The sequence below is a fragment of the Carassius auratus genome, chromosome 32 (genome assembly GCF_003368295.1).
Source record: "Carassius auratus strain Wakin chromosome 32, ASM336829v1, whole genome shotgun sequence".
NCBI lineage: Eukaryota > Metazoa > Chordata > Actinopteri > Cypriniformes > Cyprinidae > Carassius > Carassius auratus.
The window spans coordinates 11,183,997-11,199,204 of NC_039274.1; positions in this window are offsets into that span (position 1 = coordinate 11,183,997).

Below are 15,208 nucleotides of genomic sequence, written 5' to 3' on the forward strand. Positions count from 1 at the left end.
TTATGTTTGTACTGGCTACTGTATACAGGCCACCAGGGCACCATACAGACTTTATTAAAGAGTTTGGTGATTTTACATCCGAGTTAGTTCTGGCTGCAGATAAAGTCTTAATAGTTGGTGATTTTAATATCCATGTCGATAATGAAAAAGATGTATTGGGATCAGCATTTATAGACATTCTGAACTCTATTGGTGTTAGACAACACGTTTCAGGACCTACTCATTGTCGAAATCATACTCTAGATTTAATACTGTCACATGGAATTGATGTTGATAGTGTTGAAATTATTCAGCCAAGTGATGATATCTCAGATCATTATTTAGTTCTGTGTAAACTTCATATAGCCAAAAATTGTAAATTCTACTTCTTGTTACAAGTATCGAAGAACCATCACTTCTACCACAAAAGACTGCTTTTTAAGTTATCTTCCTGATGTATCCGAATTCCTTAGCATATCCAAAACCTCAGAACAACTTGATGATGTAACAGAAACTATGGACTCTCTCTTTTCTAGCACTTTAAATACAGTTGCTCCTTTACGCTTAAGAAAGGTTAAGGAAAACAGTTTGACACCATGGTATAATGAGCATACTCGCACCCTAAAGAGAGCAGCCCGAAAAATGGAGCGCAGCTGGAGGAAAACAAAACTAGAGGTATTTCGTATTGCTTGGCGGGAAAGTAGCATATCCTACCGAAAGCATTAAAAACTGCTAGATCTGATTACTTTTCTTCTCTTTTAGAAGAAAACAAACATAACCCCAGGTATTTATTCAATACAGTGGCTAAATTAACGAAAAATAAAGCCTCAACAAGTGTTGACATTTCCCAACACCACAGCAGTAATGACTTTATGAACTACTTTACTTCTAAAATCGATACTATTAGAGATAAAATTGCAACCATTCAGCCGTCAGCTACAGTTTCGCATCAGACAGTGCACTATAGACCCCCTGAGGAACAGTTCCACTCATTCTCTACTATAGGAGAGGAAGAATTGTATAAACTTGTTAAATCATCTAAACTTACAACATGTATGTTAGACCCTATACCATCTAAGCTCTTAAAAGAGGTGCTTCCAGAAGTCATAGGTCCTCTTCTGACTATTATTAATTCCTCATTGTTATTAGGACATGTCCCCAAAACCTTCAAACTGGCTGTTATTAAGCCTCTCATAAAAAAGCCACAACTTGACCCCAGAGAACTAGTTAATTATAGACCAATCTCGAATCTCCCTTTTCTGTCCAAGATACTAGAAAAGGTGGTATCCTCACAATTATATTCCTTCTTAGAGAAAAATGGTATATGTGAGGATTTCCAGTCAGGATTTAGACCGTATCATAGTACTGAAATTGCTCTCCTTAGAGTTACAAATGATCTGCTCTTATCATCTGATCGTGGGTGTATCTCTCTATTAGTTTTATTGGATCTTAGTGCTGCGTTTGACACAATTGACCACAACATTCTTTTGCATAGACTTGAACACTTTGTTGGCATCAGTGGAAGTGCATTAGCATGGTTTAAATCGTACTTATATGACCGCCATCAGTTCGTAGCAGTGAATGAAGATGTATCATATCGATCACAAGTGCAGTATGGAGTACCTCAAGGCTCAGTTCTAGGGCCGCTACTCTTCACGCTTTATATGTTACCCTTGGGAGATATCATCAGGAAACATGGTGTTAGCTTTCACTGTTATGCTGATGATACGCAGCTCTATATTTCCTCGCAGCTCGGTGAAACACACCAATTTGAAAAACTAATGGAATGCATAGTCGATATAAAAAATTGGATGACGAGTAATTTCTTACTGCTAAATTCAGAAAAAAACAGAGGTGTTAATCATAGGGCCTAAAAACTCTACTTGTAATAACCTAGAACACTGTCTAAGACTTGATGGTTGCTCTGTCAATTCTTCGTCATCAGTTAGGAACCTAGGTGTGCTACTTGATCGCAATCTTTCCTTAGAAAGCCACGTTTCTAGCATTTGTAAAACTGCATTTTTCCATCTCAAAAATATATCTAAATTACGGCCTATGCTCTCAATGTCAAATGCAGAAATGTTAATCCATGCATTTATGACTTCAAGGTTAGACTACTGTAATGCTTTATTGGGTGGTTGTTCTGCACGCTTGGTAAACAAACTACAGCTAGTCCAAAATGCAGCAGCAAGAGTTCTTACTAGAACCAGGAAGTATGACCATATTAGCCCGGTCCTGTCCACACTGCACTGGCTCCCTATCAAACATCGTATAGATTTTAAAATATTGCTTATTACTTATAAAGCCCTGAATGGTTTAGCACCTCAGTATTTGAATGAGCTCCTTTTACATTATACTCCTCTACGTCCGCTACGTTCTCAAAACTCAGGCAATTTGATAATACCTAGAATATCAAAATCAACTGCGGGCGGCAGATCCTTTTCCTATTTGGCGCCTAAACTCTGGAATAACCTACCTAACATTGTTCGGGAGGCAGACACACTCTTGCAGTTTAAATCTAGATTAAAGACCCATCTCTTTAACCTGGCATACACATAACATACTAATATGCTTTTAATATTCAAATCCGTTAAAGGATTTTTAGGCTGCATTAATTAGGTAAACTGGAACCGGAACACTTCACATAACACCGTACTTTCTACATCATTAGAAGAATGGCATCTACGCTAATATTTGTCTGTTTCTCTCTTGTTCCGAGGTCACCGTGGCCACCAGATCCAGTCTGTGTCCAGATCAGAGGGTCACTGCAGTCACCCGGATCCAGTACGTATCCAGACCAGATGGTGGATCAGCACCTAGAAAGGACCTCTACTGCCCTGAAAGACAGCGGAGACCAGGACAACTAGAGCCCCAGATACAGATCCCCTGTAAAGACCTTGTCTCAGAGGAGCACCAGGACAAGACCACAGGAAACAGATGATTATTCTGCACAATCTGACTTTGCTGCAGCCTGGAATTGAACTACTGGTTTCGTCTGGTCAGAGGAGAACTGGCCCCCCAACTGAGCCTGGTTTCTCCCAAGGTTTTTTTCTCCATTCTGTCACCGATGGAGTTTCGGTTCCTTGCCGCTGTCGCCTCTGGCTTGCTTAGTTGGGGTCACTTCATCTACAGCGATATCGTTGACTTGATTGCAAATTAAAACAGACACTATTTCAACTGAACAGAGATGACATCAATGAATTCAATGATGAACTGCCTTTAACTATCATTTTGCATTATTGAGACACTGTTTTCCAAATGAATGTTGTTCAGTGCTTTGGCGCAATGTATTTTGTTTAAAGCACTATATAAAAAATAAAGGTGACTGAGGTCAGTAGAGTTTCTTGATTTATGCCATTTCCTCTCTGCAGCCCTGAGTTTAGAGCGATGTTCACAGAGAACATCGGACAGCCAGGGGGCATATGGGGTGGTGCGTGCTGGTCTAGATGACAGTGGGCAAAAGCTGTCCAAGCAAGAGGTTAGAGTTGAACAAAGAGTGTCAGTAGCATGGTTCGAGTTACTGTTATGTCATGTTAATACTACACAAATTATAATATTTTAAAATAAATCATCTGGTTGACACTTCAATACAGTATATGGCAGTATTGCCCCTTAACACTGGTTGCCACCAGCCATAAAATGGAATAAAAACAAAAATATTGAGATGCATTGGCTGCGTCTGAAATTGCATAGTCACAGAATAGATCCTTCTTTTGTAATAAATAATAATAAGTTAATAGTTAATAGTTAATAATAATATGTAACTAACATTAGGTAATCAATTTAAAACATTAAAAAGTATGTTCTATGTAGTATGAATGTTTATATTATGAATATGACCCAGAAGTATTATGTTGTCTTTGTCATGTGATGTACCACTGTTAATTCTTCGCTTCACAACAATTCACAAATCCTTGTGGCCTCATGGGACATTAAAATGTCCATCAGATGAGCAGTCCAGAATCTCACCTGAAGTGCTAGCTCATCCGGGTATCCAGCTTTTCCCCTACTGCTTCATACATAGTGTGATTTTGGACATACTGCTCTGTTTACACTGTATATACTGTTTTTGTCTAGTGAATATTAGAGAAGTATGTGAGTTCGGATGCAACTAGCTTGCACAGTTGCTACTACTACTGCACAAAATCATGTTGGAAGAGATGACAGGCCAAAGCGAGTCACTCTAACATTTTATAAAAAGTTTTTTTTTTTTTTTTTTTTTAATTAAAAAAGATTGGATGTTTGACACCTCAGTCTCCAGGAAGTGCTTATTAACAGTAAGTATTTTTTGTTTGCTTTAGTACAATTACGGTTATGGTTGTTATTATTATTATTTTTATGAAAACACAAAGTAATAAAAATTTATTTGACATTTGCTTTGGCATTAATGATGTCAAACCTGTTGTGATATGTTTAAAGGGACCATTTAACAAAAAAAAAAAAAAAATGTAATTTATGCGTAGCTTTGTCCCGTTCTTAACTCCTCTTGAAGCTTATTTCTTATAAGCGTTATAATAAAAGCTAAACTGTAGTAGGCTCAAAAAAATCTAATCATTCATACTTAAAAAGTGCATCTACAGTTCTTCAGACATAAAGATGTTTTGTATAGTAAGAACATTTAGCTTGGGTCATCCATCAAACAATAAGTTTCTTTTCCATGCATATAGGCTTCTGTTTCACATGATTTACCACTATGTTTACACACACACACACACACACACACACACACACACACACACACACACACACACACTGTTGCAGTTATGTATATCACAAATACAGCATATTATTATTATTATTATTATTATTATTATAATTATTATCAAATATAATAATGGGAACACTTTATTTTAGGGTATCTTAACTAGATGCTTATTAGCATGCATAGGATATACAACAAATTGAAATATAACATATATATATATATATATATATATATATATATATATATATATATATATATATATATATATATATATAAACATCCTGAGTGTTTACTATCTAATTATCAGATATCTGTAAATGCACATCTGTAAAAAGGTTTTCAAAGTCAACAGATCTGATATCCCCATGAGGCAATACTTTCTTGCATCTCACTTTCTTTATTAAAAAAAAAAAAAGAAAGAGAAAAAAAAGAAAGGAAAAAGCTTGTGGTGTTTGGGACAAAAGCTCACACTCAGTGAATGATAACTGCTAAATGCTGTGTTTCACAGATACATAATTTTCGGCATCAGTGCTTAGTTAGTTAATAGAGTCTTCTGAGCTGTTCTTACAGAGGTGTGAGCAAATTTGTTATGCTGTATCTTTAAGCACAAGCTAGTGAGACCGGTCTCACTGCTGTGGTTGTGTGCGCTAAAGTTTTTTTTTTTTTTTTTTTTTTTTTACGATGCATTAAACATTGATGTGTCTAGCATTGTGTATAGGGCAGCTGATGTGGAGTCTATGGGAATAGGTCCCAGGATGCAGGAATATGTAGCTGTACTCCCTCAAGTAAATCCAGATATTCAGTTCAGCTTCTCCCATGTGCATGCTGGAATGAGATTGTAATGGAATGGAAGCCACTGAGTGATACAGTCATTTTAAATAATCATGGCTGAAAAAATATTCATGTCATCATTTGTCTGCAACGGTGGTCACTCGTGGTATCACATTTGGAAATTCAACAGCTAGCACACACATTCCTATCATTATACAACCAGCCTATCATTATGCAACCCACTTTTCCCCCTGTTCCCTGGGGTGATTCCTCCTGCTGTTGGCCCACCTCCCCGTTTCTCTTTCTCAGCTCAGAGCACAGTGATGGGGAAGAGAAAGCAGCAGCCGTCTTGCTGATTCTGGGCACTGGCTGGAACCATGAGAGGGCTCCTGGTGGATGTGAGCATTGAGGGAAAGTCTTTAAGGGTAAGCAAAGCAAGCTGACCTCAGCGAAACAACTGTTGAGAAGTGCTCTCCATGATTTTGATTTAAAGTCCTTTTTTTTCCATTTTTTGAATAAGGACTGGCCGACTGTATAGTGTTATCATGCTTTTTAAACAGTTTTGTGGATACTTCTCAGAAGTATCTTCATTGAAGTATCTAAGTGTTCATGCATGTTTCCTTCTTCATTTAAAAAAAATAAAAAAATAAATAAAAATAAAATATATATATATATATATATATATATATATATATATATATATATATATATATATATATATATATATATATATATATATATAAATATCATAACATTATCTTCTGGTGAAATGACAGGCTTCTTTCCTTTTACATATTCCTGTCCCCTTTTTATAGTTGACTGTAAGCTCATATTCAGATCTGCCTGATCTGCATCAAAGTGAAGAGATGATTGACCAATGGTACTCAAATATTCCAGAGAGTATTTGGTTTGTCAGAAAAGAGTATTCGATTGGAATAGCATACTAGTAGCACACCCTGAAGGATAATACAATAAACAGATCTTCTTATAGGGTATACAATGCTTGATCTTATATACTGAACTGTAAAAAATTGTTTAATTTATTTATTTATTTTTTAATGGAAAGCATCTTCTGCTGCTTATCACAACTGCATTATTTAAATATATCTTTCCTATATCTTTCAAAACAAATAAAATGGGTAAAGCCATTTATTGGCATTGATGCAAACAGGTGCTGTGAATGGGATTTGCAGAGGCTTTGACACAAAAATGTCTCATACAGCCCTTAAAAAAAAAAAAAAAAAAACACAGACAGATACAACAGCCATGAACCGTCTAATAAATGTAAATCATTATACCAGTGGAAAAACATAAAAACAAAATGAACAGAGGAAATTGAATGGGATAAAGTATTTGTGTGTGTGAGAGAGAGGAAGGGAGGGAGAGCAAGCAATCGGAGACATGTTTCCCTTTATCAGCTCAAACTGACACAACTGGTTCTGCCAGATTTAGATATTAATTCCAGTGGAAGCGAATACAAAATTAATCCCCCTGCTAATCGTGCCATGAGAGACATGCCGGTAAAAGTTTTGTGTAAATTAACGAAAGATTAGTGCTGTGTCTGAAGTTTTATCTTCTGAGTTAAGAAGAGAGAGAGAGAGAGAGAGAGAGAGAGAGAGAGAGAGAGAGAGAGAAGGAGAGAGAGATTCCCTAAATTTATGCTATAATGCATAATGCATATAACCCCTGGCAAGCCAGTCTATGTAAGTTCTGTACATTGGCATCAACTGATAGTGGACATTGTTTTTTAAGGTTCTTTAACACTCACGTGTACAGTAACTTTCCACTCAAAAAAGGCAGAGTTCTGACTAGTCTGTTATAGGTGACGTTCTGAGTGAGCCATACCTACAGTTAGTCAGGGATTATACAACATTAGGGGTGTTAGAAGTCAATCGGAAGAAACCAAAGCATTTTACCATGGATAACTGTATCTCTTGACTCTCTGCAGGTAAAAGCATGCCAAAAGCAAAGACTTAAATGCATCCATTTACAAATACAATAAATTCACAGTAAAAAAAAAAAAAAAAAAAATCAATAGACATCTAGTGAAGCCTGCCACTAAGCAGTCGAAATGGACTTAACTTTAAAATAAATAATAACTTGGTGTTTTTGTGTATTTGGAGTTCAGGACTTCTGGCTTAATAGCAACCATTAAAAAAAATTATGTTGAACTCTCTGTTGGTGCGCTTGTTCTTTCTTGACTTATTTCCAGCCAACTTCAGTGGGAGACAACTATTGCCTGGTGACTCATACACATCAGTTGAAGGTATATTGATTTAGAAAGAGAGTGAATGACCTGCTCAGGCCTGTAACATTAGTGAACATTTGTTTGCGTACAGCAGGTGTTTATAAAGCAGAAAATTTATAGATTTTATGAAGTGACAGTTTAATGTCAATATTATTAATTATTTGTTAAGTTATCTTGTAAAACTGTAGTTCTGTGCAGAGAGGATAATCCAACTTTTTCTGCTGACCTTTCACATTTATCCATTATGCGATTAAATGTGAAGCTGTGCTTTTCCTCCTTTTTTTAGGGGCAGCTTTAGAATTGATTATTTATTTTTATATTGTTTTTCTACAAATAAGCCCTGTCCACCTTCTGTTTGGTGTTTTAAAAATGTGTGTGTGTGTGTGTGTGTGTGTGTAATATAACAAAACAAAAACAAAGCAAATTTATTTCACAAAAAAAAAAAAATTGTTGGCACCCACACACACACACTCACAAGCACCTTGATGACTTATCCTAATTATTAAACAGTCATTGCTTTCAAAATGCTGGTCCATGAATCCTTACATACAGTCAACCAGTATTAACTCTGAAATACACTAAAAATCACGAAACAATATTTGTAAGAAAGTCCAACTGTGGATAAAGTGCAAGAAGAAATGTACCCCATGTGGATTTTTCTCATCTGTTGACATGACACCCACTCTTCACAACCTCAGGAAGGCCGAGAGCTTTTTATACATCCCAGTGGACCCAGCCATGAAACGTTTATTTGCAAATCATTCCTTTAACAATTTGAATAGCTTTGATGTTTGATAGCTCCCTCTCTCTTTTTCCACCAGCATCTTGTTCTCTTCTTTGAGATGTTCCCATGTGGGTGTAACAGCATCAACCTCCTCTTAGAATTTTCTCATATTGACTCTATCTTTTTGCTCTTTCTCCCCTTTTCTAATTTCCTCTCAATTCCATTTATTTCATTTGCAGTTTTAACAAGCTTGCTTACGTACTCCACAATCCAAGTAATTTATGGAGATAGCAGTGCTGACAAAGCCCCTAGTGATCTGGAGACCCACTGATGATAAACGTCTTCCATGGCTGTCAGAACTTGAATGAGAGCTTTAAGAGGACTGGGATAGGGGACCAGCAGGAAGGACAGATGTGCCAATGTGTGTGTTATGAAGTGGAGACGGAGAGGGACGATGTGCTGAAGCAGAATGAAACAATGGAAATTCACATTTGCATTTGCTTGTTCTGAAAAATACAAATTATTTTAGCTTTTTAAAATCGTACCTATATGCTAATACAATACATTTTCTTTCTAATCAAGCCTTTTCTTTCTAAAAAAAAAAGAAAAAAGAAAAAGCCAATTAAAACCCAAAGGATATTCTTCTGTTCAACCTTTTTTTCATTTCTAAATCATGCTTATGTTCACCAGCAATTAGTGGAGAAAATTAGGATGAATGTGAATTGGTTGGTTTATGGAATGAGGTGTGCGAGCATTCACATGCTGATAATTTTGTTACTAATTCAAACTGCAGCCCTAGAGTGAACTGTAACATCTTGAGAAAGACATTTAGTAGTTAGCTGGCTAACACTGGAATAATTAGCTGGTGTCTTACTTTTGTTTTTCTCCATAGCATAACAGTAAGTGGGCAACAAGTTGGCAATGGAGGTTTTTCAGAAAGAGGGTAATACTGAATTAATGGAAGCAATGTGTTGTTAACTGAAAGAAGGATTTTAGAATATGTTTTTCCAATCAATGAGTGTTCAGAATTAATGATCGAAAGCAGTGGTATTCAATTAAACCAGAGGTTACCAGAGGTTCAGTTTCTAAATGTCCTTCTCAGTTTGGGTCAAAACAATCATATCTCACAGTATTTCAGTCTCATTATGTTGTATGTATGAAAATAAATAATTAAATTTGCATTTCAGGAATATTTACTGCTGAAATTACAATAAATTGATTATAGGGATACTCACTGATTTCTACCCCAGGGAATAAGAAATAAAAATCATACCTATATTCAGACCAACAGATCAATTTTAAATTGTGATTAATTTTATTCAGCAGTTCAATAAAGACGGAGTTAATTTCTGAATGCAATTTTGGGAGAAGCATGCCCTGGATGGGCATGTGAATGTCTGAATTAAGACACATTATTCCCAGTTAATTCATGTATTTTTCTTAGACTAAAAAATAATTTTAATAAAAACAGATTCTGAACAACCCAGTAGAGTTTATTTATTTTTTGAATCAATGATTTGGAACAAATCGGTTAAATGAATGATTCAGTGACTCACTCACAAAACAGTCACTTATTTTGCCCCTGAAGGAATATATGTGTTAATCAGCTGTTTAAATAATTAAATCAATCATTTATAAAGTCACTTGTCAGCACCTGTAAACTGTAAAATTCTTATTTTTTTATAAAACATTATGAATGGAATGACTGTGTGTTCTAGATCTGGGCCACAATCTGTCTAATGAGTGCTGAAATTCATTTAAAAAAAGTATCTTAAACTTTGAATCAAAGAGTACAATTTACCAAAATGTTTGTAGAAATAAGATAATGCTTGGAAACAAACAAAGTACTTTGATATTCATGACAAATGGGCATCTGTTGGTTTGGTTCCCGACCATGTATGTAGAGTAGCTGGCACGTGTATGTATTGTCACATTAGCACAACATGTGTTCTGTAAAAACCTGTATAATGTTTGTAACACTCCGTGGCCTCATTGTTATAAGGGGGGAAAAAAATCATAGCAAAAATTATCTTCTCATTCAGGGAGGTAATTCTGTAGTTGATGCCTGGAAATGTTTTATTCAGGAGATTGCCTGCTTGGTTAGCAGAAACTGGAGGAAAATTGGCTTTGAATCCCTGTAGTGAAGCAGTCAGAGTGATGCACAGTTGTTCTAGGCAGAATAATATGTCTTTGGAACAAGCATTGGTTTCAAAATAAAATAAAATTCCTTTTTCCTGCTACACAACTGAACTATCCACTGTAGTTATACAGTTCTGAAACAGATCTGATGCCTCCAATCCAATGGTTTTCTGTACAACCCTCTTTAGTGCCGTGAGGTACACTATTGCATTCATCTGTCAGACCCACAACATATTTGATGCTGAAGAGAGTAAAATTGTTACGTAAAGTGCTAATTTGGCCAGAATTAATAAAGTTGTGGAAGTATTTTTATTCTGGATCTTTGTTAGACGCCTTTCCATTATTATAATTTTTTCTTGTGAAGCTAGAAAACAGAGACTGTTTATTTGCGAATTAATTTATGTGATAAATTCACCTCTACTGATAAATGGCCCAGATCCTGCCTTGTGTCCACTATGTGAATGAAAAATTGTTTAGCTTGTTCCAATACATGGGCAGGAATCAGCTTATTGAGGGAGGGGATGTGACTCAGACGGAAGCTATGTAAAACAAAACAACAGTTGGCAGGTGACTGATGCTGATGTGACCACTTGACAAAAGATCTATACCTCATGCTGTGAAAACAAACATATTTGCATTGGAAAAAATCAGCTGTGGGATTTACACAATAAGCTGCACACCGACAAAATAATCGTAGTGTAGAAAAAGAGTGTGAATCCAGCAAAAAAAAAAAAAAAAAAAAATGGTACAAATTGATTTTTTTTACTGCTGCACATTAGGTTTAAAAGCTAAATTAGCTTGTCAGATTAACAGGTTTCCCATCTACTTTAACAACAACATCATAGCTCTTATGGAATGTAGAGCAGCCTAGACACACAGTTCCAGTGAATACTTCTAATCTGACAGATTTATTATTGCTCTCTAGAAAACACATTTTGGGTTCCTTAAACGGATAGTTCCCGTGGCTTGTGACGATACATTGTTGTGTAAAGAAACAAAACGATCGGTCTGTGCAAGAAACTGAGCAGTATTTATACAGTTTTTTTTTTTTTTTTTTTTTTATACCTTTGATTCATGCAATGCCTCGAACTGTTGTGAACATGCTACACAGCAGCTAGCGTGTGAGGCATTCTTCTTCTTCTTGCATTATGGCAGATCACAGACTTATAAGTGCACTACCGACAACTTTCTTTCAAGTGTACCATTGACACTATTTCCACAATCTCAATTAGGTGTGCCAATGGTCCACTTGAGAGAGAGTTGTTGAAAAAATAGAAAATATAGTAAAAAACAAAATATATATATATATATATATATATATATATATATATATATATATATATATATATATATATATATATATATATATATATATACTGTTTACAGACCGACAGACCGATTGTTTTGTGTCTTTACTCATCAATGTATCATCACAAGTAGGAGGGTGATGGATTTGTCTGTGCTTGTGTTTTTACTCTCATAGGTTCTGTAACCATTTGACATGCATTGTACGGTTGATAGACTGCAACGACTGAAGCTAAAAATCATAATTTGTGTTCTACTGAAGAAACAAAGGCACCTACATCTTGAATGCACTAGGGCAGGAATAGGCAACTCCGGTCCTGGAGGGCCACTATCCTGCAGAGTTTAGCTCCAACCCTAATTAAACACACCTGAACAAGGCAATCAGTGTTTTCAGGATTACTAGATAGATACAGGCAGGTGAGTTTTTATGAGGGCTGAAGCTAAACTCTGCAGGATAGTGGCCCTCCAGGACCGGAGTTGCCTATCCCTGTCCTAGGAGTAAGCAGATAAACATTTAATTTTCATTTTTGGGTGAACTATCCCTTTAAAGATCTTTGCAGTGAACCGTTCTTAAAATAACCTTTTCCCCTTAGTTTAAAGAACATTTTAAAGAAAGTTTTTATAGATTCTGTAAACATTTTAAACACAGTATCTGTTTCCATTTTAAATGTGGTTTTATTAACAAAGTTTGGGAGGAGCACGATCAGAGAATCATCAAATATGACACAGGTGCATCTCGTTTAGCTAATCATCTTAACTAGCACACATGCAGATATATATCCAGTCTTCCTACCTCCAGTTTTTCGGCATCCCTCCTCCACCCCAACTCCTCACTTCTAATCTATTTATTCCAAATTAGGGATAGGGGGAGTTATTTGGGTTCGGGCTATGCTCCGGGCCCGGAACCCTCCCCCAGGACAGCACGCCAAAATATGCATACTATTCGCCTTCAGATTAGATGTAAGGGTGAACTCGTGAAATAACCTTTTGTGCAATGGAAGGTTTCATGAATGTTAAAAGTTCTTTATGGAACCATGGATCCCAAGCTTTATTTATAACAGTATACTTACATTTGTTCAGCACAGTAGTTTTCAAAATTTGCACCAGTCAAAGCTGGCAGCAAGAGCACAGCACAGGATGCTCGATGATGTTCAGAAGAACTCTAGAGTGTCGAGCAAAGTCTCAGAAATCATCTAGCATTTCTGTTGACATGGCTTTGGCTGGACCTCAAGAGAACAAATCACACCAGACATACAGTACCAAGAAAAATGCTGAACTAAAAAAGCTTTGAACAGAAAAATGGTGTACAATTCTTCAGGTCTGATCCTCAATTACAAGAAACGTTTGGTGAAGGTTATGACTTCCAAAGGAAGGTCCATTTAGTAAATATTTTTTTCCACTGGTGGAAGACAGTCTGTTGTTGAAGACCAAATCTAATTGAATGGCGATTTCTGCAAAAAATCGAACGGTACAGTTATGTATTTTAGCAAAGCTGGAAAGTTGCATCGAATAAACTTGAGAAATGTTCCAAAGAGAAATGGGCCGAACCTAGACAGTCTTCCTCAATAAGGTCTTCTTCAATAACAGCAGTTTCAACATGAAACCTTCAACAATTTTAAATGTTAACTTGTAAGAAACTCTTGAGTGTTGATTTCTGATGAGCTCTTTGGGTGGCGCCACCTGCTTACAGCTCTCCATGCTCTGCTCAGACAGCATCTGTGTTCATTATCAAGGTCCTTAGCCAGAAAATATATGCAACCCAAAAAATGTGCTATATGAGGAAAAGTATAGCAATGAGATGATAATGAAGGGGGCTGTGCTACAGTGTTTTTGCTGGATTTGGCATCAAGTATGTGAAAGCTGTTTTGAAAGATGTGAGGATGGGGATCTGAAGTAGGGTGATGCTTTGCTTGTCTAATGACAGAGTGAAGACTGCGGCTGCAGGTGGTCATGTCCAATATTTACCCAACACGTGATATCATGGACATTTGTGTTTATATGTGTGCCTTGTCTGTTTATGCGTATCATTATTGCTCAGTATTTGTTTTTTTTCCCTCCTAGAATGTAACATTCAGGATGAATTTCATACTCATAAAACTAAAAGCTAAATTCTGAGATCATCTTTTTCTCTTGTTATTTTGTTAAATCACACCCTCACTGAGGGGAAACGGTTGTGTTTAGGAAATCACAGTAGCAGAATGTGTTTGTTCCATGTTCTTGAACTGCAGGAGTAATTTAAAAAATTGAAGAAAGGTGATCTGAGATTGTTTTTTTTTTTTTGTTTTTTTTTGTTCAGATTTTATCCCAACTGGAATCTAAAATGTTGTAATGTAGTCAATAAACAAAAGTTGTATGTAGGATATACCTACTCCTTATCTTGACCATAGCACTATAAAGGCGGACATGTTACCACTTTTGCACATTATGAAGTTTATACTCCAGTGGATTTATGTGACTTTTTATACTTTTATGTTATATTTTTTAACCCCTCACCTGCAAATCTGACATGTTCTCTTCCACATAAACAACTACTGTGCATTTGCACTTTTTGCTCCATATTCTCCTTTAATGACCCTTGACACAAAACAAGAAGTAAAAAGTCTACATGGTTTACTTTCATATAATAATGCCCCACGGGTCAAACACAATTTCAAAGCTGATATGCATTGAACATCCAAAGATGTGTTTGTGTGTGTGGGAGTGAAAGTGGAGAAGTTTAGCAGAAGTAAAATGCCTGCAAATGTATGTGTTTATGAAGCATAAGCTGCTAATTTGCAACTGACATTTGACATCTGTTTCTTAATGCTGTTATTCTTGTGAAATTGTGTGTTTGAGTGTGTTTTTTCTTCTCCCTTCTTTTAATTAATAATATTACTCTATTAGTCATATAGCAAATGACACAAAGGGTGCGGGGTTGCTTGATATTAACCTATACAATTAAAAATTCAACCCAAAATCCCACCGAGAACCTCAGGGAACTTGCCAGTCCTGGCTTGTGTAACTATATATATTATGGTATATTCTGTCCATTTATCAGTCTTGTCCATCCAGGCGTTTGTCTAACAGTTGCAGAAAGTTAATTCACAGATTTCTGAGGTAACACTTTAGTATAGGGACCAATTCTCACTAGTTGCTTAATAGCATAGATATTACTAGCATATTGGCTGTTTATTAGTACTTATGAAGCACATATTATGTGTTTTTCTCCCCATGTTCTCCCCATGATCTAATTTCTCCCATGTCTGATTATGTTCATGGTTCCCAGGTGTTACCTATATTTATGATGTCATTTATTACAGGTGGGTCTCATTTGGTTCTAAGTCCTTAAGCCCTGTAT